Here is a 25,152-nt window from a genome sequence, read left to right on the forward strand (position 1 = left end):
AGAGGGAGACAACGTTTCAGAAAAGGCATTGTAGCAAACCAAAAAAGAAATTTTAAGCGCAGCAGAGTAACCAGCTCACATACCTGTTAGCTCAGGTGAGTTTAAAAGGCTGCTGTTGATAACAAGGGCATTTGCTAAATAGATGGTGTGTGTGCAACAATATACTGAAAGGTCAATTATATTGTGCAGCTTATCTCACCACCTGTAGTTATTTAGGTGAAAGCTCCAAAATGCTTGCCTAATATGTCTGTTTATCCAAAAGGAAGTATAGAGGGAGAGCTAGATAGATAGCATTGCATTACATTACATGGCAATGCAATGCACAGTTGCTGAAGTTGAACCAAAATGAGCTTGTCATCTGGCTTCTGCAACTTTTAACATGAAAAATCCAATGAGGAGAAGAAAAGCAAAGCCAAAGAGTCCATCCCAAAATCCGACAAACAAGCCAAATGAACAAAAAGCATTGAATTCAATTCTTTCTGATTTTAGAAACTGCATTAAAGAAGGGGTGCACCGGTCCTGGAGATACTGCAATACCAGGTCAATGCGTGGAGTGGACAGAGCAAGCTCTTTTTCCATCTCCCTGTTCTAAAAATCCATTTAATATATGGTCCCCAGATAGGGGACGTATCAGATATTAAACTGATAAGAACAGATACTACACTTGATCTTAGCCAAAAGGCCGAGAAGCGATAACCAGAATTGGTTTCCGACTACGGTGCCACCCAAGGATTCTGAAAAGTCCATTTGTGGAGATGGCCACCTGGACTCCCGTTAAGAAGACATGCTGTCAACCTCTAGATCCCTCACATGCCTGCACTTTTCGGCTTGCTGCTGCTGCAATCCACGCGTTTTAGATCTGCATAACTCCACCTCTTTTAGCACAGTACCCTCAACCCCCGGCTGTTCCCACCCGCCTCAACACCGTTGGAAGGGAGGAGAACCAATTAAGGCGGGGGGGGGGTGGAACGAGCAGCTGTCTACCCTTAGCAGGAGGGTTGCTGATTAATTACCTCTCCTGCTGCTGCTGCTGCAGCTGGCTGTCCAGCAGCAGACTGAAGGTGGCTGCTGCTGTGCGCAGGTATATAAAGGCTCAGAGCCTATTATGACACGCGCAGCCAGCGTTCCATTGCCACATTCCGTCTACTGCAGGCGGGATACCTGGATGGCTGAATGTCACTGAGAAGCTCACAGAGACCGCCATAAGCAACAGTTTAAAAGAATGCCACAGACTAATCAACCAAACTTTTTGGGTTGGTTTCTCTTTTATAGTCTGCAGGCATTAAATGAAAGAAGTCAGTGTTCCAGCAGAGGGAGACAACGTTTCAGAAAAGGCATTGTAGCAAACCAAAAAAGAAATTTTAAGCGCAGCAGAGTAACCAGCTCACATACCTGTTAGCTCAGGTGAGTTTAAAAGGCTGCTGTTGATAACAAGGGCATTTGCTAAATAGATGGTGTGTGTGCAACAATATACTGAAAGGTCAATTATATTGTGCAGCTTATCTCACCACCTGTAGTTATTTAGGTGAAAGCTCCAAAATGCTTGCCTAATATGTCTGTTTATCCAAAAGGAAGTATAGAGGGAGAGCTAGATAGATAGCATTGCATTACATTACATGGCAATGCAATGCACAGTTGCTGAAGTTGAACCAAAATGAGCTTGTCATCTGGCTTCTGCAACTTTTAACATGAAAAATCCAATGAGGAGAAGAAAAGCAAAGCCAAAGAGTCCATCCCAAAATCCGACAAACAAGCCAAATGAACAAAAAGCATTGAATTCAATTCTTTCTGATTTTAGAAACTGCATTAAAGAAGGGGTGCACCGGTCCTGGAGATACTGCAATACCAGGTCAATGCGTGGAGTGGACAGAGCAAGCTCTTTTTCCATCTCCCTGTTCTAAAAATCCATTTAATATATGGTCCCCAGATAGGGGACGTATCAGATATTAAACTGATAAGAACAGATACTACACTTGATCTTAGCCAAAAGGCCGAGAAGCGATAACCAGAATTGGTTTCCGACTACGGTGCCACCCAAGGATTCTGAAAAGTCCATTTGTGGAGATGGCCACCTGGACTCCCGTTAAGAAGACATGCTGTCAACCTCTAGATCCCTCACATGCCTGCACTTTTCGGCTTGCTGCTGCTGCAATCCACGCGTTTTAGATCTGCATAACTCCACCTCTTTTAGCACAGTACCCTCAACCCCCGGCTGTTCCCACCCGCCTCAACACCGTTGGAAGGGAGGAGAACCAATTAAGGCGGGGGGGGGGGTGGAACGAGCAGCTGTCTACCCTTAGCAGGAGGGTTGCTGATTAATTACCTCTCCTGCTGCTGCTGCTGCTGCTGGCTGTCCAGCAGCAGACTGAAGGTGGCTGCTGCTGTGCGCAGGTATATAAAGGCTCAGAGCCTATTATGACACGCGCAGCCAGCGTTCCATTGCCACATTCCGTCTACTGCAGGCGGGATACCTGGATGGCTGAATGTCACTGAGAAGCTCACAGAGACCGCCATAAGCAACAGTTTAAAAGAATGCCACAGACTAATCAACCAAACTTTTTGGGTTGGTTTCTCTTTTATAGTCTGCAGGCATTAAATGAAAGAAGTCAGTGTTCCAGCAGAGGGAGACAACGTTTCAGAAAAGGCATTGTAGCAAACCAAAAAAGAAATTTTAAGCGCAGCAGAGTAACCAGCTCACATACCTGTTAGCTCAGGTGAGTTTAAAAGGCTGCTGTTGATAACAAGGGCATTTGCTAAATAGATGGTGTGTGTGCAACAATATACTGAAAGGTCAATTATATTGTGCAGCTTATCTCACCACCTGTAGTTATTTAGGTGAAAGCTCCAAAATGCTTGCCTAATATGTCTGTTTATCCAAAAGGAAGTATAGAGGGAGAGCTAGATAGATAGCATTGCATTACATTACATGGCAATGCAATGCACAGTTGCTGAAGTTGAACCAAAATGAGCTTGTCATCTGGCTTCTGCAACTTTTAACATGAAAAATCCAATGAGGAGAAGAAAAGCAAAGCCAAAGAGTCCATCCCAAAATCCGACAAACAAGCCAAATGAACAAAAAGCATTGAATTCAATTCTTTCTGATTTTAGAAACTGCATTAAAGAAGGGGTGCACCGGTCCTGGAGATACTGCAATACCAGGTCAATGCGTGGAGTGGACAGAGCAAGCTCTTTTTCCATCTCCCTGTTCTAAAAATCCATTTAATATATGGTCCCCAGATAGGGGACGTATCAGATATTAAACTGATAAGAACAGATACTACACTTGATCTTAGCCAAAAGGCCGAGAAGCGATAACCAGAATTGGTTTCCGACTACGGTGCCACCGAAGGATTCTGAAAAGTCCATTTGTGGAGATGGCCACCTGGACTCCCGTTAAGAAGACATGCTGTCAACCTCTAGATCCCTCACATGCCTGCACTTTTCGGCTTGCTGCTGCTGCAATCCACGCGTTTTAGATCTGCATAACTCCACCTCTTTTAGCACAGTACCCTCAACCCCCGGCTGTTCCCACCCGCCTCAACACCGTTGGAAGGGAGGAGAACAAATTAAGGCGGGGGGGGGGGGTGGAACGAGCAGCTGTCTACCCTTAGCAGGAGGGTTGCTGATTAATTACCTCTCCTGCTGCTGCTGCTGCTGCTGGCTGTCCAGCAGCAGACTGAAGGTGGCTGCTGCTGTGCGCAGGTATATAAAGGCTCAGAGCCTATTATGACACGCGCAGCCAGCGTTCCATTGCCACATTCCGTCTACTGCAGGCGGGATACCTGGATGGCTGAATGTCACTGAGAAGCTCACAGAGACCGCCATAAGCAACAGTTTAAAAGAATGCCACAGACTAATCAACCAAACTTTTTCGGTTGGTTTCTCTTTTATAGTCTGCAGGCATTAAATGAAAGAAGTCAGTGTTCCAGCAGAGGGAGACAACGTTTCAGAAAAGGCATTGTAGCAAACCAAAAAAGAAATTTTAAGCGCAGCAGAGTAACCAGCTCACATACCTGTTAGCTCAGGTGAGTTTAAAAGGCTGCTGTTGATAACAAGGGCATTTGCTAAATAGATGGTGTGTGTGCAACAATATACTGAAAGGTCAATTATATTGTGCAGCTTATCTCACCACCTGTAGTTATTTAGGTGAAAGCTCCAAAATGCTTGCCTAATATGTCTGTTTATCCAAAAGGAAGTATAGAGGGAGAGCTAGATAGATAGCATTGCATTACATTACATGGCAATGCAATGCACAGTTGCTGAAGTTGAACCAAAATGAGCTTGTCATCTGGCTTCTGCAACTTTTAACATGAAAAATCCAATGAGGAGAAGAAAAGCAAAGCCAAAGAGTCCATCCCAAAATCCGACAAACAAGCCAAATGAACAAAAAGCATTGAATTCAATTCTTTCTGATTTTAGAAACTGCATTAAAGAAGGGGTGCACCGGTCCTGGAGATACTGCAATACCAGGTCAATGCGTGGAGTGGACAGAGCAAGCTCTTTTTCCATCTCCCTGTTCTAAAAATCCATTTAATATATGGTCCCCAGATAGGGGACGTATCAGATATTAAACTGATAAGAACAGATACTACACTTGATCTTAGCCAAAAGGCCGAGAAGCGATAACCAGAATTGGTTTCCGACTACGGTGCCACCCAAGGATTCTGAAAAGTCCATTTGTGGAGATGGCCACCTGGACTCCCGTTAAGAAGACATGCTGTCAACCTCTAGATCCCTCACATGCCTGCACTTTTCGGCTTGCTGCTGCTGCAATCCACGCGTTTTAGATCTGCATAACTCCACCTCTTTTAACACAGTACCCTCAACCCCCGGCTGTTCCCACCCGCCTCAACACCGTTGGAAGGGAGGAGAACAAATTAAGGCGGGGGGGGGGGGGTGGAACGAGCAGCTGTCTACCCTTAGCAGGAGGGTTGCTGATTAATTACCTCTCCTGCTGCTGCTGCTGCTGCTGGCTGTCCAGCAGCAGACTGAAGGTGGCTGCTGCTGTGCGCAGGTATATAAAGGCTCAGAGCCTATTATGACACGCGCAGCCAGCGTTCCATTGCCACATTCCGTCTACTGCAGGCGGGATACCTGGATGGCTGAATGTCACTGAGAAGCTCACAGAGACCGCCATAAGCAACAGTTTAAAAGAATGCCACAGACTAATCAACCAAACTTTTTGGGTTGGTTTCTCTTTTATAGTCTGCAGGCATTAAATGAAAGAAGTCAGTGTTCCAGCAGAGGGAGACAACGTTTCAGAAAAGGCATTGTAGCAAACCAAAAAAGAAATTTTAAGCGCAGCAGAGTAACCAGCTCACATACCTGTTAGCTCAGGTGAGTTTAAAAGGCTGCTGTTGATAACAAGGGCATTTGCTAAATAGATGGTGTGTGTGCAACAATATACTGAAAGGTCAATTATATTGTGCAGCTTATCTCACCACCTGTAGTTATTTAGGTGAAAGCTCCAAAATGCTTGCCTAATATGTCTGTTTATCCAAAAGGAAGTATAGAGGGAGAGCTAGATAGATAGCATTGCATTACATTACATGGCAATGCAATGCACAGTTGCTGAAGTTGAACCAAAATGAGCTTGTCATCTGGCTTCTGCAACTTTTAACATGAAAAATCCAATGAGGAGAAGAAAAGCAAAGCCAAAGAGTCCATCCCAAAATCCGACAAACAAGCCAAATGAACAAAAAGCATTGAATTCAATTCTTTCTGATTTTAGAAACTGCATTAAAGAAGGGGTGCACCGGTCCTGGAGATACTGCAATACCAGGTCAATGCGTGGAGTGGACAGAGCAAGCTCTTTTTCCATCTCCCTGTTCTAAAAATCCATTTAATATATGGTCCCCAGATAGGGGACGTATCAGATATTAAACTGATAAGAACAGATACTACACTTGATCTTAGCCAAAAGGCCGAGAAGCGATAACCAGAATTGGTTTCCGACTACGGTGCCACCCAAGGATTCTGAAAAGTCCATTTGTGGAGATGGCCACCTGGACTCCCGTTAAGAAGACATGCTGTTAACCTCTAGATCCCTCACATGCCTGCACTTTTCGGCTTGCTGCTGCTGCAATCCACGCGTTTTAGATCTGCATAACTCCACCTCTTTTAGCACAGTACCCTCAACCCCCGGCTGTTCCCACCCGCCTCAACACCGTTGGAAGGGAGGAGAACCAATTAAGGCGGGGGGTGGGTGGTGGAACGAGCAGCTGTCTACCCTTAGCAGGAGGGTTGCTGATTAATTACCTCTCCTGCTGCTGCTGCTGCTGGCTGTCCAGCAGCAGACTGAAGGTGGCTGCTGCTGTGCGCAGGTATATAAAGGCTCAGAGCCTATTATGACACGCGCAGCCAGCGTTCCATTGCCACATTCCGTCTACTGCAGGCGGGATACCTGGATGGCTGAATGTCACTGAGAAGCTCACAGAGACCGCCATAAGCAACAGTTTAAAAGAATGCCACAGACTAATCAACCAAACTTTTTGGGTTGGTTTCTCTTTTATAGTCTGCAGGCATTAAATGAAAGAAGTCAGTGTTCTAGCAGAGGGAGACAACGTTTCAGAAAAGGCCTTGTAGCAAACCAAAAAAGAAATTTTAAGCGCAGCAGAGTAACCAGCTCACATACCTGTTAGCTCAGGTGAGTTTAAAAGGCTGCTGTTGATAACAAGGGCATTTGCTAAATAGATGGTGTGTGTGCAACAATATACTGAAAGGTCAATTATATTGTGCAGCTTATCTCACCACCTGTAGTTATTTAGGTGAAAGCTCCAAAATGCTTGCCTAATATGTCTGTTTATCCAAAAGGAAGTATAGAGGGAGAGCTAGATAGATAGCATTGCATTACATTACATGGCAATGCAATGCACAGTTGCTGAAGTTGAACCAAAATGAGCTTGTCATCTGGCTTCTGCAACTTTTAACATGAAAAATCCAATGAGGAGAAGAAAAGCAAAGCCAAAGAGTCCATCCCAAAATCCGACAAACAAGCCAAATGAACAAAAAGCATTGAATTCAATTCTTTCTGATTTTAGAAACTGCATTAAAGAAGGGGTGCACCGGTCCTGGAGATACTGCAATACCAGGTCAATGCGTGGAGTGGACAGAGCAAGCTCTTTTTCCATCTCCCTGTTCTAAAAATCCATTTAATATATGGTCCCCAGATAGGGGACGTATCAGATATTAAACTGATAAGAACAGATACTACACTTGATCTTAGCCAAAAGGCCGAGAAGCGATAACCAGAATTGGTTTCCGACTACGGTGCCACCCAAGGATTCTGAAAAGTCCATTTGTGGAGATGGCCACCTGGACTCCCGTTAAGAAGACATGCTGTCAACCTCTAGATCCCTCACATGCCTGCACTTTTCGGCTTGCTGCTGCTGCAATCCACGCGTTTTAGATCTGCATAACTCCACCTCTTTTAGCACAGTACCCTCAACCCCCGGCTGTTCCCACCCGCCTCAACACCGTTGGAAGGGAGGAGAACCAATTAAGGCGGGGGGGGGGGTGGAACGAGCAGCTGTCTACCCTTAGCAGGAGGGTTGCTGATTAATTACCTCTCCTGCTGCTGCTGCTGGCTGTCCAGCAGCAGACTGAAGGTGGCTGCTGCTGTGCGCAGGTATATAAAGGCTCAGAGCCTATTATGACACGCGCAGCCAGCGTTCCATTGCCACATTCCGTCTACTGCAGGCGGGATACCTGGATGGCTGAATGTCACTGAGAAGCTCACAGAGACCGCCATAAGCAACAGTTTAAAAGAATGCCACAGACTAATCAACCAAATTTTTTGGGTTGGTTTCTCTTTTATAGTCTGCAGGCATTAAATGAAAGAAGTCAGTGTTCCAGCAGAGGGAGACAACGTTTCAGAAAAGGCATTGTAGCAAACCAAAAAAGAAATTTTAAGCGCAGCAGAGTAACCAGCTCACATACCTGTTAGCTCAGGTGAGTTTAAAAGGCTGCTGTTGATAACAAGGGCATTTGCTAAATAGATGGTGTGTGTGCAACAATATACTGAAAGGTCAATTATATTGTGCAGCTTATCTCACCACCTGTAGTTATTTAGGTGAAAGCTCCAAAATGCTTGCCTAATATGTCTGTTTATCCAAAAGGAAGTATAGAGGGAGAGCTAGATAGATAGCATTGCATTACATTACATGGCAATGCAATGCACAGTTGCTGAAGTTGAACCAAAATGAGCTTGTCATCTGGCTTCTGCAACTTTTAACATGAAAAATCCAATGAGGAGAAGAAAAGCAAAGCCAAAGAGTCCATCCCAAAATCCGACAAACAAGCCAAATGAACAAAAAGCATTGAATTCAATTCTTTCTGATTTTAGAAACTGCATTAAAGAAGGGGTGCACCGGTCCTGGAGATACTGCAATACCAGGTCAATGCGTGGAGTGGACAGAGCAAGCTCTTTTTCCATCTCCCTGTTCTAAAAATCCATTTAATATATGGTCCCCAGATAGGGGACGTATCAGATATTAAACTGATAAGAACAGATACTACACTTGATCTTAGCCAAAAGGCCGAGAAGCGATAACCAGAATTGGTTTCCGACTACGGTGCCACCCAAGGATTCTGAAAAGTCCATTTGTGGAGATGGCCACCTGGACTCCCGTTAAGAAGACATGCTGTCAACCTCTAGATCCCTCACATGCCTGCACTTTTCGGCTTGCTGCTGCTGCAATCCACGCGTTTTAGATCTGCATAACTCCACCTCTTTTAGCACAGTACCCTCAACCCCCGGCTGTTCCCACCCGCCTCAACACCGTTGGAAGAGAGGAGAACCAATTAAGGCGGGGGGGGGGGTGGAACGAGCAGCTGTCTACCCTTAGCAGGAGGGTTGCTGATTAATTACCTCTCCTGCTGCTGCTGCTGCTGCTGGCTGTCCAGCAGCAGACTGAAGGTGGCTGCTGCTGTGCGCAGGTATATAAAGGCTCAGAGCCTATTATGACACGCGCAGCCAGCGTTCCATTGCCACATTCCGTCTACTGCAGGCGGGATACCTGGATGGCTGAATGTCACTGAGAAGCTCACAGAGACCGCCATAAGCAACAGTTTAAAAGAATGCCACAGACTAATCAACCAAACTTTTTGGGTTGGTTTCTCTTTTATAGTCTGCAGGCATTAAATGAAAGAAGTCAGTGTTCCAGCAGAGGGAGACAACGTTTCAGAAAAGGCATTGTAGCAAACCAAAAAAGAAATTTTAAGCGCAGCAGAGTAACCAGCTCACATACCTGTTAGCTCAGGTGAGTTTAAAAGGCTGCTGTTGATAACAAGGGCATTTGCTAAATAGATGGTGTGTGTGCAACAATATACTGAAAGGTCAATTATATTGTGCAGCTTATCTCACCACCTGTAGTTATTTAGGTGAAAGCTCCAAAATGCTTGCCTAATATGTCTGTTTATCCAAAAGGAAGTATAGAGGGAGAGCTAGATAGATAGCATTGCATTACATTACATGGCAATGCAATGCACAGTTGCTGAAGTTGAACCAAAATGAGCTTGTCATCTGGCTTCTGCAACTTTCAACATGAAAAATCCAATGAGGAGAAGAAAAGCAAAGCCAAAGAGTCCATCCCAAAATCCGACAAACAAGCCAAATGAACAAAAAGCATTGAATTCAATTCTTTCTGATTTTAGAAACTGCATTAAAGAAGGGGTGCACCGGTCCTGGAGATACTGCAATACCAGGTCAATGCGTGGAGTGGACAGAGCAAGCTCTTTTTCCATCTCCCTGTTCTAAAAATCCATTTAATATATGGTCCCCAGATAGGGGACGTATCAGATATTAAACTGATAAGAACAGATACTACACTTGATCTTAGCCAAAAGGCCGAGAAGCGATAACCAGAATTGGTTTCCGACTACGGTGCCACCCAAGGATTCTGAAAAGTCCATTTGTGGAGATGGCCACCTGGACTCCCGTTAAGAAGACATGCTGTCAACCTCTAGATCCCTCACATGCCTGCACTTTTCGGCTTGCTGCTGCTGCAATCCACGCGTTTTAGATCTGCATAACTCCACCTCTTTTAGCACAGTACCCTCAACCCCCGGCTGTTCCCACCCGCCTCAACACCGTTGGAAGGGAGGAGAACCAATTAAGGCGGGGGGGGGGTGGAACGAGCAGCTGTCTACACTTAGCAGGAGGGTTGCTGATTAATTACCTCTCCTGCTGCTGCTGCTGCTGCTGCTGGCTGTCCAGCAGCAGACTGAAGGTGGCTGCTGCTGTGCGCGGGTATATAAAGGCTCAGAGCCTATTATGACACGCGCAGCCAGCGTTCCATTGCCACATTCCGTCTACTGCAGGCGGGATACCTGGATGGCTGAATGTCACTGAGAAGCTCACAGAGACCGCCATAAGCAACAGTTTAAAAGAATGCCACAGACTAATCAACCAAACTTTTTGGGTTGGTTTCTCTTTTATAGTCTGCAGGCATTAAATGAAAGAAGTCAGTGTTCCAGCAGAGGGAGACAACGTTTCAGAAAAGGCATTGTAGCAAACCAAAAAAGAAATTTTAAGCGCAGCAGAGTAACCAGCTCACATACCTGTTAGCTCAGGTGAGTTTAAAAGGCTGCTGTTGATAACAAGGGCATTTGCTAAATAGATGGTGTGTGTGCAACAATATACTGAAAGGTCAATTATATTGTGCAGCTTATCTCACCACCTGTAGTTATTTAGGTGAAAGCTCCAAAATGCTTGCCTAATATGTCTGTTTATCCAAAAGGAAGTATAGAGGGAGAGCTAGATAGATAGCATTGCATTACATTACATGGCAATGCAATGCACAGTTGCTGAAGTTGAACCAAAATGAGCTTGTCATCTGGCTTCTGCAACTTTTAACATGAAAAATCCAATGAGGAGAAGAAAAGCAAAGCCAAAGAGTCCATCCCAAAATCCGACAATCAAGCCAAATGAACAAAAAGCATTGAATTCAATTCTTTCTGATTTTAGAAACTGCATTAAAGAAGGGGTGCACCGGTCCTGGAGATACTGCAATACCAGGTCAATGCGTGGAGTGGACAGAGCAAGCTCTTTTTCCATCTCCCTGTTCTAAAAATCCATTTAATATATGGTCCCCAGATAGGGGACGTATCAGATATTAAACTGATAAGAACAGATACTACACTTGATCTTAGCCAAAAGGCCGAGAAGCGATAACCAGAATTGGTTTCCGACTACGGTGCCACCCAAGGATTCTGAAAAGTCCATTTGTGGAGATGGCCACCTGGACTCCCGTTAAGAAGACATGCTGTCAACCTCTAGATCCCTCACATGCCTGCACTTTTCGGCTTGCTGCTGCTGCAATCCACGCGTTTTAGATCTGCATAACTCCACCTCTTTTAGCACAGTACCCTCAACCCCCGGCTGTTCCCACCCGCCTCAACACCGTTGGAAGGGAGGAGAACCAATTAAGGCGGGGGGGGGGGGGGGGTGGAACGAGCAGCTGTCTACCCTTAGCAGGAGGGTTGCTGATTAATTACCTCTCCTGCTGCTGCTGCTGCTGCTGGCTGTCCAGCAGCAGACTGAAGGTGGCTGCTGCTGTGCGCAGGTATATAAAGGCTCAGAGCCTATTATGACACGCGCAGCCAGCGTTCCATTGCCACATTCCGTCTACTGCAGGCGGGATACCTGGATGGCTGAATGTCACTGAGAAGCTCACAGAGACCGCCATAAGCAACAGTTTAAAAGAATGCCACAGACTAATCAACCAAACTTTTTGGGTTGGTTTCTCTTTTATAGTCTGCAGGCATTAAATGAAAGAAGTCAGTGTTCCAGCAGAGGGAGACAACGTTTCAGAAAAGGCATTGTAGCAAACCAAAAAAGAAATTTTAAGCGCAGCAGAGTAACCAGCTCACATACCTGTTAGCTCAGGTGAGTTTAAAAGGCTGCTGTTGATAACAAGGGCATTTGCTAAATAGATGGTGTGTGTGCAACAATATACTGAAAGGTCAATTATATTGTGCAGCTTATCTCACCACCTGTAGTTATTTAGGTGAAAGCTCCAAAATGCTTGCCTAATATGTCTGTTTATCCAAAAGGAAGTATAGAGGGAGAGCTAGATAGATAGCATTGCATTACATTACATGGCAATGCAATGCACAGTTGCTGAAGTTGAACCAAAATGAGCTTGTCATCTGGCTTCTGCAACTTTTAACATGAAAAATCCAATGAGGAGAAGAAAAGCAAAGCCAAAGAGTCCATCCCAAAATCCGACAAACAAGCCAAATGAACAAAAAGCATTGAATTCAATTCTTTCTGATTTTAGAAACTGCATTAAAGAAGGGGTGCACCGGTCCTGGAGATACTGCAATACCAGGTCAATGCGTGGAGTGGACAGAGCAAGCTCTTTTTCCATCTCCCTGTTCTAAAAATCCATTTAATATATGGTCCCCAGATAGGGGACGTATCAGATATTAAACTGATAAGAACAGATACTACACTTGATCTTAGCCAAAAGGCTGAGAAGCGATAACCAGAATTGGTTTCCGACTACGGTGCCACCCAAGGATTCTGAAAAGTCCATTTGTGGAGATGGCCACCTGGACTCCCGTTAAGAAGACATGCTGTCAACCTCTAGATCCCTCACATGCCTGCACTTTTCGGCTTGCTGCTGCTGCAATCCACGCGTTTTAGATCTGCATAACTCCACCTCTTTTAGCACAGTACCCTCAACCCCCGGCTGTTCCCACCCGCCTCAACACCGTTGGAAGGGAGGAGAACCAATTAAGGCGGGGGGGGGGGTGGAACGAGCAGCTGTCTACCCTTAGCAGGAGGGTTGCTGATTAATTACCTCTCCTGCTGCTGCTGCTGCTGCTGGCTGTCCAGCAGCAGACTGAAGGTGGCTGCTGCTGTGCGCAGGTATATAAAGGCTCAGAGCCTATTATGACACGCGCAGCCAGCGTTCCATTGCCACATTCCGTCTACTGCAGGCGGGATACCTGGATGGCTGAATGTCACTGAGAAGCTCACAGAGACCGCCATAAGCAACAGTTTAAAAGAATGCCACAGACTAATCAACCAAACTTTTTGGGTTGGTTTCTCTTTTATAGTCTGCAGGCATTAAATGAAAGAAGTCAGTGTTCCAGCAGAGGGAGACAACGTTTCAGAAAAGGCATTGTAGCAAACCAAAAAAGAAATTTTAAGCGCAGCAGAGTAACCAGCTCACATACCTGTTAGCTCAGGTGAGTTTAAAAGGCTGCTGTTGGTAACAAGGGCATTTGCTAAATAGATGGTGTGTGTGCAACAATATACTGAAAGGTCAATTATATTGTGCAGCTTATCTCACCACCTGTAGTTATTTAGGTGAAAGCTCCAAAATGCTTGCCTAATATGTCTGTTTATCCAAAAGGAAGTATAGAGGGAGAGCTAGATAGATAGCATTGCATTACATTACATGGCAATGCAATGCACAGTTGCTGAAGTTGAACCAAAATGAGCTTGTCATCTGGCTTCTGCAACTTTTAACATGAAAAATCCAATGAGGAGAAGAAAAGCAAAGCCAAAGAGTCCATCCCAAAATCCGACAAACAAGCCAAATGAACAAAAAGCATTGAATTCAATTCTTTCTGATTTTAGAAACTGCATTAAAGAAGGGGTGCACCGGTCCTGGAGATACTGCAATGCCAGGTCAATGCGTGGAGTGGACAGAGCAAGCTCTTTTTCCATCTCCCTGTTCTAAAAATCCATTTAATATATGGTCCCCAGATAGGGGACGTATCAGATATTAAACTGATAAGAACAGATACTACACTTGATCTTAGCCAAAAGGCCGAGAAGCGATAACCAGAATTGGTTTCCGACTACGGTGCCACCCAAGGATTCTGAAAAGTCCATTTGTGGAGATGGCCACCTGGACTCCCGTTAAGAAGACATGCTGTCAACCTCTAGATCCCTCACATGCCTGCACTTTTCGGCTTGCTGCTGCTGCAATCCACGCGTTTTAGATCTGCATAACTCCACCTCTTTTAGCACAGTACCCTCAACCCCCGGCTGTTCCCACCCGCCTCAACACCGTTGGAAGGGAGGAGAACCAATTAAGGCGGGGGGGGGGGTGGAACGAGCAGCTGTCTACCCTTAGCAGGAGGGTTGCTGATTAATTACCTCTCCTGCTGCTGCTGCTGCTGCTGGCTGTCCAGCAGCAGACTGAAGGTGGCTGCTGCTGTGCGCAGGTATATAAAGGCTCAGAGCCTATTATGACACGCGCAGCCAGCGTTCCATTGCCACATTCCGTCTACTGCAGGCGGGATACCTGGATGGCTGAATGTCACTGAGAAGCTCACAGAGACCGCCATAAGCAACAGTTTAAAAGAATGCCACAGACTAATCAACCAAACTTTTTGGGTTGGTTTCTCTTTTATAGTCTGCAGGCATTAAATGAAAGAAGTCAGTGTTCCAGCAGAGGGAGACAACGTTTCAGAAAAGGCATTGTAGCAAACCAAAAAAGAAATTTTAAGCGCAGCAGAGTAACCAGCTCACATACCTGTTAGCTCAGGTGAGTTTAAAAGGCTGCTGTTGATAACAAGGGCATTTGCTAAATAGATGGTGTGTGTGCAACAATATACTGAAAGGTCAATTATATTGTGCAGCTTATCTCACCACCTGTAGTTATTTAGGTGAAAGCTCCAAAATGCTTGCCTAATATGTCTGTTTATCCAAAAGGAAGTATAGAGGGAGAGCTAGATAGATAGCATTGCATTACATTACATGGCAATGCAATGCACAGTTGCTGAAGTTGAACCAAAATGAGCTTGTCATCTGGCTTCTGCAACTTTTAACATGAAAAATCCAATGAGGAGAAGAAAAGCAAAGCCAAAGAGTCCATCCCAAAATCCGACAAACAAGCCAAATGAACAAAAAGCATTGAATTCAATTCTTTCTGATTTTAGAAACTGCATTAAAGAAGGGGTGCACCGGTCCTGGAGATACTGCAATACCAGGTCAATGCGTGGAGTGGACAGAGCAAGCTCTTTTTCCATCTCCCTGTTCTAAAAATCCATTTAATATATGGTCCCCAGATAGGGGACGTATCAGATATTAAACTGATAAGAACAGATACTACACTTGATCTTAGCCAAAAGGCCGAGAAGCGATAACCAGAATTGGTTTCCGACTACGGTGCCACCCAAGGATTCTGAAAAGTCCATTTGTGGAGATGGCCACCTGGACTCCCGTTAAGAAGACATGCTGTCAACCTCTAGATCCCTCACATGCCTGCACTTTTCGGCTTGCTGCTGCTGCAATCCACGCGTTTTAGATCTGCATAACTCCACCTCTTCGGCTTGCTGCTGCTGCAATCCACGCGTTTTAGATCTGCATAACTCCACCTCTTTTAGCACAGTACCCTCAACCCCCGGCTGTTCCCACCCACCTCAACACCGTTGGAAGGGAGGAGAACCAATTAAGGCGGGGGGGGGGGTGGAACGAGCAGCTGTCTACCCTTAGCAGGAGGGTTGCTGATTAATTACCTCTCCTGCTGCTGCTGCTGCTGCTGCTGGCTGTCCAGCAGCAGACTGAAGGTGGCTGCTGCTGTGCGCAGGTATATAAAGGCTCAGAGCCTATTATGACACGCGCAGCCAGCGTTCCATTGCCACATTCCGTCTACTGCAGGCGGGATACCTGGATGGCTGAATGTCACTGAGAAGCTCACAGAGACCGCCATAAGCAACAGTTTAAAAGAATGCCACAGACTAATCAACCAAACTTTTTGGGTTGGTTTCTCTTTTATAGTCTGCAGGCATTAAATGAAAGAAGTCAGTGTTCCAGCAGAGGGAGACAACGTTTCAGAAAAGGCATTGTAGCAAACCAAAAAAGAAATTTTAAGCGCAGCAGAGTAACCAGCTCACATACCTGTTAGCTCAGGTGAGTTTAAAAGGCTGCTGTTGATAACAAGGGCATTTGCTAAATAGATGGTGTGTGTGCAACAATATACTGAAAGGTCAATTATATTGTGCAGCTTATCTCACCACCTGTAGTTATTTAGGTGAAAGCTCCAAAATGCTTGCCTAATATGTCTGTTTATCCAAAAGGAAGTATAGAGGGAGAGCTAGATAGATAGCATTGCATTACATTACATGGCAATGCAATGCACAGTTGCTGAAGTTGAACCAAAATGAGCTTGTCATCTGGCTTCTGCAACTTTTAACATGAAAAATCCAATGAGGAGAAGAAAAGCAAAGCCAAAGAGTCCATCCCAAAATCCGACAAACAAGCCAAATGAACAAAAAGCATTGAATTCAATTCTTTCTGATTTTAGAAACTGCATTAAAGAAGGGGTGCACCGGTCCTGGAGATACTGCAATACCAGGTCAATGCGTGGAGTGGACAGAGCAAGCTCTTTTTCCATCTCCCTGTTCTAAAAATCCATTTAATATATGGTCCCCAGATAGGGGACGTATCAGATATTAAACTGATAAGAACAGATACTACACTTGATCTTAGCCAAAAGGCCGAGAAGCGATAACCAGAATTGGTTTCCGACTACGGTGCCACCCAAGGATTCTGAAAAGTCCATTTGTGGAGATGGCCACCTGGACTCCCGTTAAGAAGACATGCTGTCAACCTCTAGATCCCTCACATGCTTGCACTTTTCGGCTTGCTGCTGCTGCAATCCACGCGTTTTAGATCTGCATAACTCCACCTCTTTTAGCACAGTACCCTCAACCCCCGGCTGTTCCCACCCGCCTCAACACCGTTGGAAGGGAGGAGAACCAATTAAGGCGGGGGGGGGGGGGGGGTGGAACGAGCAGCTGTCTACCCTTAGCAGGAGGGTTGCTGATTAATTCCCTCTCCTGCTGCTGCTGCTGCTGCTGGCTGTCCAGCAGCAGACTGAAGGTGGCTGCTGCTGTGCGCAGGTATATAAAGGCTCAGAGCCTATTATGACACGCGCAGCCAGCGTTCCATTGCCACATTCCGTCTACTGCAGGCGGGATACCTGGATGGCTGAATGTCACTGAGAAGCTCACAGAGACCGCCATAAGCAACAGTTTAAAAGAATGCCACAGACTAATCAACCAAACTTTTTGGGTTGGTTTCTCTTTTATAGTCTGCAGGCATTAAATGAAAGAAGTCAGTGTTCCAGCAGAGGGAGACAACGTTTCAGAAAAGGCATTGTAGCAAACCAAAAAAGAAATTTTAAGCGCAGCAGAGTAACCAGCTCACATACCTGTTAGCTCAGGTGAGTTTAAAAGGCTGCTGTTGATAACAAGGGCATTTGCTAAATAGATGGTGTGTGTGCAACAATATACTGAAAGGTCAATTATATTGTGCAGCTTATCTCACCACCTGTAGTTATTTAGGTGAAAGCTCCAAAATGCTTGCCTAATATGTCTGTTTATCCAAAAGGAAGTATAGAGGGAGAGCTAGATAGATAGCATTGCATTACATTACATGGCAATGCAATGCACAGTTGCTGAAGTTGAACCAAAATGAGCTTGTCATCTGGCTTCTGCAACTTTTAACATGAAAAATCCAATGAGGAGAAGAAAAGCAAAGCCAAAGAGTCCATCCCAAAATCCGACAAACAAGCCAAATGAACAAAAAGCATTGAATTCAATTCTTTCTGATTTTAGAAACTGCATTAAAGAAGGGGTGCACCGGTCCTGGAGATACTGCAATACCAGGTCAATGCGTGGAGTGGACAGAGCAAGCTCTTTTTCCATCTCCCTGTTCTAAAAATCCATTTAATATATGGTCCCCAGATAGGGGACGTATCAGATATTAAACTGATGAGAACAGATACTACACTTGATCTTAGCCAAAAGGCCGAGAAGCGATAACCAGAATTGGTTTCCGACTACGGTGCCACCCAAGGATTCTGAAAAGTCCATTTGTGGAGATGGCCACCTGGACTCCCGTTAAGAAGACATGCTGTCAACCTCTAGATCCCTCACATGCCTGCACTTTTCGGCTTGCTGCTGCTGCAATCCACGCGTTTTAGATCTGCATAACTCCACCTCTTTTAGCACAGTACCCTCAACCCCCGGCTGTTCCCACCCGCCTCAACACCGTTGGAAGGGAGGAGAACCATTTTAGGCGGCGGGGGGGGGGGGTGGAACGAGCAGCTGTCTACCCTTAGCAGGAGGGTTGCTGATTAATTACCTCTCCTGCTGCTGCTGCTGCTGCTGCTGGCTGTCCAGCAGCAGACTGAAGGTGGCTGCTGCTGTGCGCAGGTATATAAAGGCTCAGAGCCTATTATGACACGCGCAGCCAGCGTTCCATTGCCACATTCCGTCTACTGCAGGCGGGATACCTGGATGGCTGAATGTCACTGAGAAGCTCACAGAGACCGCCATAAGCAACAGTTTAAAAGAATGCCACAGACTAATCAACCAAACTTTTTGGGTTGGTTTCTCTTTTATAGTCTGCAGGCATTAAATGAAAGAAGTCAGTGTTCCAGCAGAGGGAGACAACATTTCAGAAAAGGCATTGTAGCAAACCAAAAAAGAAATTTTAAGCGCAGCAGAGTAACCAGCTCACATACCTGTTAGCTCAGGTGAGTTTAAAAGGCTGCTGTTGATAACAAGGGCATTTGCTAAATAGATGGTGTGTGTGCAACAATATACTGAAAGGTCAATTATATTGTGCAGCTTATCTCACCACCTGTAGTTATTTAGGTGAAAGCTCCAAAATGCTTGCCTAATATGTCTGTTTATCCAAAAGGAAGTATAGAGGGAGAGCTAGATAGATAGCATTGCATTACATTACAATGCAATGCAATGCACAGTTGCTGAAGTTGAACCAAAATGAGCTTGTCATCTGGCTTCTGCAACTTTTAACATGAAAAATCCAATGAGGAGAATAAAAGCAAAGCCAAAGAGTCCATCCCAAAATCCGACAAACAAGCCAAATGAACAAAAAGCATTGAATTCAATTCTTTCTGATTTTAGAAACTGCATTAAAGAAGGGGTGCACCGGTCCTGGAGATACTGCAATACCAGGTCAATGCGTGGAGTGGACAGAGCAAGCTCTTTTTCCATCTCCCTGTTCTAAAAATCCATTTAATATATGGTCCCCAGATAGGGGACGTATCAGATATTAAACTGATAAGAACAGATACTACACTTGATCTTAGCCAAAAGGCCGAGAAGCGATAACCAGAATTGGTTTCCGACTACGGTGCCACCCAAGGATTCTGAAAAGTCCATTTGTGGAGATGGCCACCTGGACTCCCGTTAAGAAGACATGCTGTCAACCTCTAGATCCCTCACATGCCTGCACTTTTCGGCTTGCTGCTGCTGCAATCCACGCGTTTTAGATCTGCATAACTCCACCTCTTTTAGCACAGTACCCTCAACCCCCGGCTGTTCCCACCCGCCTCAACACCGTTGGAAGGGAGGAGAACCAATTTAGGCGGCGGGGGGGGGGGGGGTGGAACGAGCAGCTGTCTACCCTTAGCAGGAGGGTTGCTGATTAATTACCTCTCCTGCTGCTGCTGCTGCTGCTGGCTGTCCAGCAGCAGACTGAAGGTGGCTGCTGCTGTGCGCAGGTATATAAAGGCTCAGAGCCTATTATGACACGCGCAGCCAGCGTTCCATTGCCACATTCCGTCTACTGCAGGCGGGATACCTGGATGGCTGAATGTCACTGAGAAGCTCACAGAGACCGCCATAAGCAACAGTTTAAAAGAATGCCACAGACTAATCAACCAAACTTTTTGGGTTGGTTTCTCTTTTATAGTCTGCAGTCATTAAATGAAAGAAGTCAGTGTTCCAGCAGAGGGAGACAACATTTCAGAAAAGGCATTGTAGCAAACCAAAAAAGGAATTTTAAGCGCAGCAGAGTAACCAGCTCACATACCTGTTAGCTCAGGTGAGTTTAAAAGGCTGCTGTTGATAACAAGGGCATTTGCTAAATAGATGGTGTGTGTGCAACAATATACTGAAACGTCAATTATATTTTGCAGCTTATCTCACCACCTGTAGTTATTTAGGTGAAAGCTCCAAAATGCTTGCCTAATATGTCTGTTTATCCAAAAGGAAGTATAGAGGGAGAGCTAGATAGATAGCATTGCATTACATTACATGGCAATGCAATGCACAGTTGCTGAAGTTGAACCAAAATGAGCTTGTCATCTGGCTTCTGCAACTTTTAACATGAAAAATCCAATGAGGAGAAGAAAAGCAAAGCCAAAGAGTCCATCCCAAAATCCGACAAACAAGCCAAATGAACAAAAAGCATTGAATTCAATTCTTTCTGATTTTAGAAACTGCATTAAAGAAGGGGTGCACCGGTCCTGGAGATACTGCAATACCAGGTCAATGCGTGGAGTGGACAGAGCAAGCTCTTTTTCCATCTCCCTGTTCTAAAAATCCATTTAATATATGGTCCCCAGATAGGGGACGTATCAGATATTAAACTGATAAGAACAGATACTACACTTGATCTTAGCCAAAAGGCCGAGAAGCGATAACCAGAATTGGTTTCCGACTACGGTGCCACCCAAGGATTCTGAAAAGTCCATTTGTGGAGATGGCCACCTGGACTCCCGTTAAGAAGACATGCTGTCAACCTCTAGATCCCTCACATGCCTGCACTTTTCGGCTTGCTGCTGCTGCAATCCACGCGTTTTAGATCTGCATAACTCCACCTCTTTTAGCACAGTACCCTCAACCCCCGGCTGTTCCCACCCGCCTCAACACCGTTGGAAGGGAGGAGAACCAATTAAGGCGGGGGGGGGGGGTGGAACGAGCAGCTGTCTACCCTTAGCAGGAGGGTTGCTGATTAATTACCTCTCCTGCTGCTGCTGCTGGCTGTCCAGCAGCAGACTGAAGGTGGCTGCTGCTGTGCGCAGGTATATAAAGGCTCAGAGCCTATTATGACACGCGCAGCCAGCGTTCCATTGCCACATTCCGTCTACTGCAGGCGGGATACCTGGATGGCTGAATGTCACTGAGAAGCTCACAGAGACCGCCATAAGCAACAGTTTAAAAGAATGCCACAGACTAATCAACCAAACTTTTTGGGTTGGTTTCTCTTTTATAGTCTGCAGGCATTAAATGAAAGAAGTCAGTGTTCCAGCAGAGGGAGACAACGTTTCAGAAAAGGCATTGTAGCAAACCAAAAAAGAAATTTTAAGCGCAGCAGAGTAACCAGCTCACATACCTGTTAGCTCAGGTGAGTTTAAAAGGCTGCTGTTGATAACAAGGGCATTTGCTAAATAGATGGTGTGTGTGCAACAATATACTGAAAGGTCAATTATATTGTGCAGCTTATCTCACCACCTGTAGTTATTTAGGTGAAAGCTCCAAAATGCTTGCCTAATATGTCTGTTTATCCAAAAGGAAGTATAGAGGGAGAGCTAGATAGATAGCATTGCATTACATTACATGGCAATGCAATGCACAGTTGCTGAAGTTGAACCAAAATGAGCTTGTCATCTGGCTTCTGCAACTTTTAACATGAAAAATCCAATGAGGAGAAGAAAAGCAAAGCCAAAGAGTCCATCCCAAAATCCGACAAACAAGCCAAATGAACAAAAAGCATTGAATTCAATTCTTTCTGATTTTAGAAACTGCATTAAAGAAGGGGTGCACCGGTCCTGGAGATACTGCAATACCAGGTCAATGCGTGGAGTGGACAGAGCAAGCTCTTTTTCCATCTCCCTGTTCTAAAAATCCATTTAATATATGGTCCCCAGATAGGGGACGTATCAGATATTAAACTGATAAGAACAGATACTACACTTGATCTTAGCCAAAAGGCCGAGAAGCGATAACCAGAATTGGTTTCCGACTACGGTGCCACCCAAGGATTCTGAAAAGTCCATTTGTGGAGATGGCCACCTGGACTCCCGTTAAGAAGACATGCTGTCAACCTCTACATCCCTCACATGCCTGCACTTTTCGGCTTGCTGCTGCTGCAATCCACGCGTTTTAGATCTGCATAACTCCACCTCTTTTAGCACAGTACCCTCAACCCCCGGCTGTTCCCACCCGCCTCAACACCGTTGGAAGGGAGGAGAACCAATTAAGGCGGGGGGGGGGTGGAACGAGCAGCTGTCTACCCTTAGCAGGAGGGTTGCTGATTAATTACCTCTCCTGCTGCTGCTGCTGCTGCTGGCTGTCCAGCAGCAGACTGAAGGTGGCTGCTGCTGTGCGCAGGTATATAAAGGCTCAGAGCCTATTATGACACGCGCAGCCAGCGTTCCATTGCCACATTCCGTCTACTGCAGGCGGGATACCTGGATGGCTGAATGTCACTGAGAAGCTCACAGAGACCGCCATAAGCAACAGTTTAAAAGAATGCCACAGACTAATCAACCAAACTTTTTGGGTTGATTTCTCTTTTATAGTCTGCAGGCATTAAATGAAAGAAGTCAGTGTTCCAGCAGAGGGAGACAACGTTTCAGAAAAGGCATTGTAGCAAACCAAAAAAGAAATTTTAAGCGCAGCAGAGTAACCAGCTCACATACCTGTTAGCTCAGGTGAGTTTAAAAGGCTGCTGTTGATAACAAGGGCATTTGCTAAATAGATGGTGTGTGTGCAACAATATACTGAAAGGTCAATTATATTGTGCAGCTTATCTCACCACCTGTAGTTATTTAGGTGAAAGCTCCAAAATGCTTGCCTAATATGTCTGTTTATCCAAAAGGAAGTATAGAGGGAGAGCTAGATAGATAGCATTGCATTACATTACATGGCAATGCAATGCACAGTTGCTGAAGTTGAACCAAAATGAGCTTGTCATCTGGCTTCTGCAACTTTTAACATGAAAAATCCAATGAGGAGAAGAAAAGCAAAGCCAAAGAGTCCATCCCAAAATCCGACAAACAAGCCAAATGAACAAAAAGCATTGAATTCAATTCTTTCTGATTTTAGAAACTGCATTAAAGAAGGGGTGCACCGGTCCTGGAGATACTGCAATACCAGGTCAATGCGTGGAGTGGACAGAGCAAGCTCTTTTTCCATCTCCCTGTTCTAAAAATCCATTTAATATATGGTCCCCAGATAGGGGACGTATCAGATATTAAACTGATAAGAACAGATACTACACTTGATCTTAGCCAAAAGGCCGAGAAGCGATAACCAGAATTGGTTTCCGACTACGGTGCCACCCAAGGATTCTGAAAAGTCCATTTGTGGAGATGGCCACCTGGACTCCCGTTAAGAAGACATGCTGTCAACCTCTAGATCCCTCACATGCCTGCACTTTTCGGCTTGCTGCTGCTGCAATCCACGCGTTTTAGATCTGCATAACTCCACCTCTTTTAGCACAGTACCCTCAACCCCCGGCTGTTCCCACCCGCCTCAACACCGTTGGAAGGGAGGAGAACCAATTAAGGCGGGGGGGGGGGGGGTGGAACGAGCAGCTGTCTACCCTTAGCAGGAGGGTTGCTGATTAATTACCTCTCCTGCTGCTGCTGCTGCTGCTGGCTGTCCAGCAGCAGACTGAAGGTGGCTGCTGCTGTGCGCAGGTATATAAAGGCTCAGAGCCTATTATGACACGCGCAGCCAGCGTTCCATTGCCACATTCCGTCTACTGCAGGCGGGATACCTGGATGGCTGAATGTCACTGAGAAGCTCACAGAGACCGCCATAAGCAACAGTTTAAAAGAATGCCACAGACTAATCAACCAAACTTTTTGGGTTGGTTTCTCTTTTATACTCTGCAGGCATTAAATGAAAGAAGTCAGTGTTCCAGCAGAGGGAGACAACGTTTCAGAAAAGGCATTGTAGCAAACCAAAAAAGAAATTTTAAGCGCAGCAGAGTAACCAGCTCACATACCTGTTAGCTCAGGTGAGTTTAAAAGGCTGCTGTTGATAACAAGGGCATTTGCTAAATAGATGGTGTGTGTGCAACAATATACTGAAAGGTCAATTATATTTTGCAGCTTATCTCACCACCTGTAGTTATTTAGGTGAAAGCTCCAAAATGCTTGCCTAATATGTCTGTTTATCCAAAAGGAAGTATAGAGGGAGAGCTAGATAGATAGCATTGCATTACATTACATGGCAATGCAATGCACAGTTGCTGAAGTTGAACCAAAATGAGCTTGTCATCTGGCTTCTGCAACTTTTAACATGAAAAATCCAATGAGGAGAAGAAAAGCAAAGCCAAAGAGTCCATCCCAAAATCCGACAAACAAGCCAAATGAACAAAAAGCATTGAATTCAATTCTTTCTGATTTTAGAAACTGCATTAAAGAAGGGGTGCACCGGTCCTGGAGATACTGCAATACCAGGTCAATGCGTGGAGTGGACAGAGCAAGCTCTTTTTCCATCTCCCTGTTCTAAAAATCCATTTAATATATGGTCCCCAGATAGGGGACGTATCAGATATTAAACTGATAAGTACAGATACTACACTTGATCTTAGCCAAAAGGCCGAGAAGCGATAACCAGAATTGGTTTCCGACTACGGTGCCACCCAAGGATTCTGAAAAGTCCATTTGTGGAGATGGCCACCTGGACTCCCGTTAAGAAGACATGCTGTCAACCTCTAGATCCCTCACATGCCTGCACTTTTCGGCTTGCTGCTGCTGCAATCCACGCGTTTTAGATCTGCATAACTCCACCTCTTTTAGCACAGTACCCTCAACCCCCGGCTGTTCCCACCCGCCTCAACACCGTTGGAAGGGAGGAGAACCAATTAAGGCGGGGGGGGGGTGGAACGAGCAGCTGTCTACCCTTAGCAGGAGGGTTGCTGATTAATTACCTCTCCTGCTGCTGCTGCTGCTGCTGGCTGTCCAGCAGCAGACTGAAGGTGGCTGCTGCTGTGCGCAGGTATATAAAGGCTCAGAGCCTATTATGACACGCGCAGCCAGCGTTCCATTGCCACATTCCGTCTACTGCAGGCGGGATACCTGGATGGCTGAATGTCACTGAGAAGCTCACAGAGACCGCCATAAGCAACAGTTTAAAAGAATGCCACAGACTAATCAACCAAACTTTTTGGGTTGGTTTCTCTTTTATAGTCTGCAGGCATTAAATGAAAGAAGTCAGTGTTCCAGCAGAGGGAGACAACGTTTCAGAAAAGGCATTGTAGCAAACCAAAAAAGAAATTTTAAGCGCAGCAGAGTAACCAGCTCACATACCTGTTAGCTCAGGTGAGTTTAAAAGGCTGCTGTTGATAACAAGGGCATTTGCTAAATAGATGGTGTGTGTGCAACAATATACTGAAAGGTCAATTATATTGTGCAG

The 25,152-nt window shown here is 45.4% G+C and overlaps 19 non-coding genes across 19 annotated transcripts; all 19 read right to left on the reverse strand.

Moving 5' to 3' along the window:
- Nucleotides 1-503: 503 nt before the first annotated feature.
- On the reverse strand, nt 504-694 carry LOC141238220 (U2 spliceosomal RNA). The gene has a single exon (XR_012303713.1). It is a non-coding gene; the product is annotated as a U2 spliceosomal RNA (small nuclear RNA).
- Nucleotides 695-1,812: 1,118 nt separating this feature from the next.
- LOC141238221 (U2 spliceosomal RNA) lies at nt 1,813-2,003 on the reverse strand. The gene has a single exon (XR_012303714.1). It is a non-coding gene; the product is annotated as a U2 spliceosomal RNA (small nuclear RNA).
- Nucleotides 2,004-3,122: 1,119 nt separating this feature from the next.
- Nucleotides 3,123-3,313, reverse strand: LOC141238222 (U2 spliceosomal RNA). The gene has a single exon (XR_012303715.1). It is a non-coding gene; the product is annotated as a U2 spliceosomal RNA (small nuclear RNA).
- A 1,120-nt stretch (nt 3,314-4,433) lies between these two features.
- Nucleotides 4,434-4,624, reverse strand: LOC141238223 (U2 spliceosomal RNA). Its single transcript, XR_012303716.1, has one exon. It is a non-coding gene; the product is annotated as a U2 spliceosomal RNA (small nuclear RNA).
- Nucleotides 4,625-5,745: 1,121 nt separating this feature from the next.
- LOC141238225 (U2 spliceosomal RNA) lies at nt 5,746-5,936 on the reverse strand. Its single transcript, XR_012303718.1, has one exon. It is a non-coding gene; the product is annotated as a U2 spliceosomal RNA (small nuclear RNA).
- Nucleotides 5,937-7,054: 1,118 nt separating this feature from the next.
- LOC141238226 (U2 spliceosomal RNA) lies at nt 7,055-7,245 on the reverse strand. Its single transcript, XR_012303719.1, has one exon. It is a non-coding gene; the product is annotated as a U2 spliceosomal RNA (small nuclear RNA).
- Nucleotides 7,246-8,358: 1,113 nt separating this feature from the next.
- Nucleotides 8,359-8,549, reverse strand: LOC141238227 (U2 spliceosomal RNA). The gene has a single exon (XR_012303720.1). It is a non-coding gene; the product is annotated as a U2 spliceosomal RNA (small nuclear RNA).
- Nucleotides 8,550-9,668: 1,119 nt separating this feature from the next.
- On the reverse strand, nt 9,669-9,859 carry LOC141238228 (U2 spliceosomal RNA). Its single transcript, XR_012303721.1, has one exon. It is a non-coding gene; the product is annotated as a U2 spliceosomal RNA (small nuclear RNA).
- Nucleotides 9,860-10,980: 1,121 nt separating this feature from the next.
- LOC141238229 (U2 spliceosomal RNA) lies at nt 10,981-11,171 on the reverse strand. Its single transcript, XR_012303722.1, has one exon. It is a non-coding gene; the product is annotated as a U2 spliceosomal RNA (small nuclear RNA).
- Nucleotides 11,172-12,295: 1,124 nt separating this feature from the next.
- LOC141238406 (U2 spliceosomal RNA) lies at nt 12,296-12,486 on the reverse strand. Its single transcript, XR_012303893.1, has one exon. It is a non-coding gene; the product is annotated as a U2 spliceosomal RNA (small nuclear RNA).
- A 1,119-nt stretch (nt 12,487-13,605) lies between these two features.
- LOC141238415 (U2 spliceosomal RNA) lies at nt 13,606-13,796 on the reverse strand. The gene has a single exon (XR_012303902.1). It is a non-coding gene; the product is annotated as a U2 spliceosomal RNA (small nuclear RNA).
- Nucleotides 13,797-14,915: 1,119 nt separating this feature from the next.
- On the reverse strand, nt 14,916-15,106 carry LOC141238230 (U2 spliceosomal RNA). Its single transcript, XR_012303723.1, has one exon. It is a non-coding gene; the product is annotated as a U2 spliceosomal RNA (small nuclear RNA).
- A 1,176-nt stretch (nt 15,107-16,282) lies between these two features.
- On the reverse strand, nt 16,283-16,473 carry LOC141238231 (U2 spliceosomal RNA). The gene has a single exon (XR_012303724.1). It is a non-coding gene; the product is annotated as a U2 spliceosomal RNA (small nuclear RNA).
- A 1,124-nt stretch (nt 16,474-17,597) lies between these two features.
- On the reverse strand, nt 17,598-17,788 carry LOC141238470 (U2 spliceosomal RNA). Its single transcript, XR_012303953.1, has one exon. It is a non-coding gene; the product is annotated as a U2 spliceosomal RNA (small nuclear RNA).
- A 1,126-nt stretch (nt 17,789-18,914) lies between these two features.
- LOC141238232 (U2 spliceosomal RNA) lies at nt 18,915-19,105 on the reverse strand. The gene has a single exon (XR_012303725.1). It is a non-coding gene; the product is annotated as a U2 spliceosomal RNA (small nuclear RNA).
- A 1,125-nt stretch (nt 19,106-20,230) lies between these two features.
- LOC141238233 (U2 spliceosomal RNA) lies at nt 20,231-20,421 on the reverse strand. Its single transcript, XR_012303726.1, has one exon. It is a non-coding gene; the product is annotated as a U2 spliceosomal RNA (small nuclear RNA).
- Nucleotides 20,422-21,535: 1,114 nt separating this feature from the next.
- Nucleotides 21,536-21,726, reverse strand: LOC141238234 (U2 spliceosomal RNA). Its single transcript, XR_012303727.1, has one exon. It is a non-coding gene; the product is annotated as a U2 spliceosomal RNA (small nuclear RNA).
- Nucleotides 21,727-22,844: 1,118 nt separating this feature from the next.
- On the reverse strand, nt 22,845-23,035 carry LOC141238237 (U2 spliceosomal RNA). The gene has a single exon (XR_012303729.1). It is a non-coding gene; the product is annotated as a U2 spliceosomal RNA (small nuclear RNA).
- A 1,122-nt stretch (nt 23,036-24,157) lies between these two features.
- LOC141238456 (U2 spliceosomal RNA) lies at nt 24,158-24,348 on the reverse strand. The gene has a single exon (XR_012303940.1). It is a non-coding gene; the product is annotated as a U2 spliceosomal RNA (small nuclear RNA).
- Between the last annotated feature and the right edge of the window lie 804 nt (nt 24,349-25,152).

This window comes from Phyllobates terribilis, unplaced genomic scaffold, assembly GCF_046119375.1.
Source record: "Phyllobates terribilis strain yellow unplaced genomic scaffold, ASM4611937v1 Scaffold_737__1_contigs__length_740118, whole genome shotgun sequence".
NCBI lineage: Eukaryota > Metazoa > Chordata > Amphibia > Anura > Dendrobatidae > Phyllobates > Phyllobates terribilis.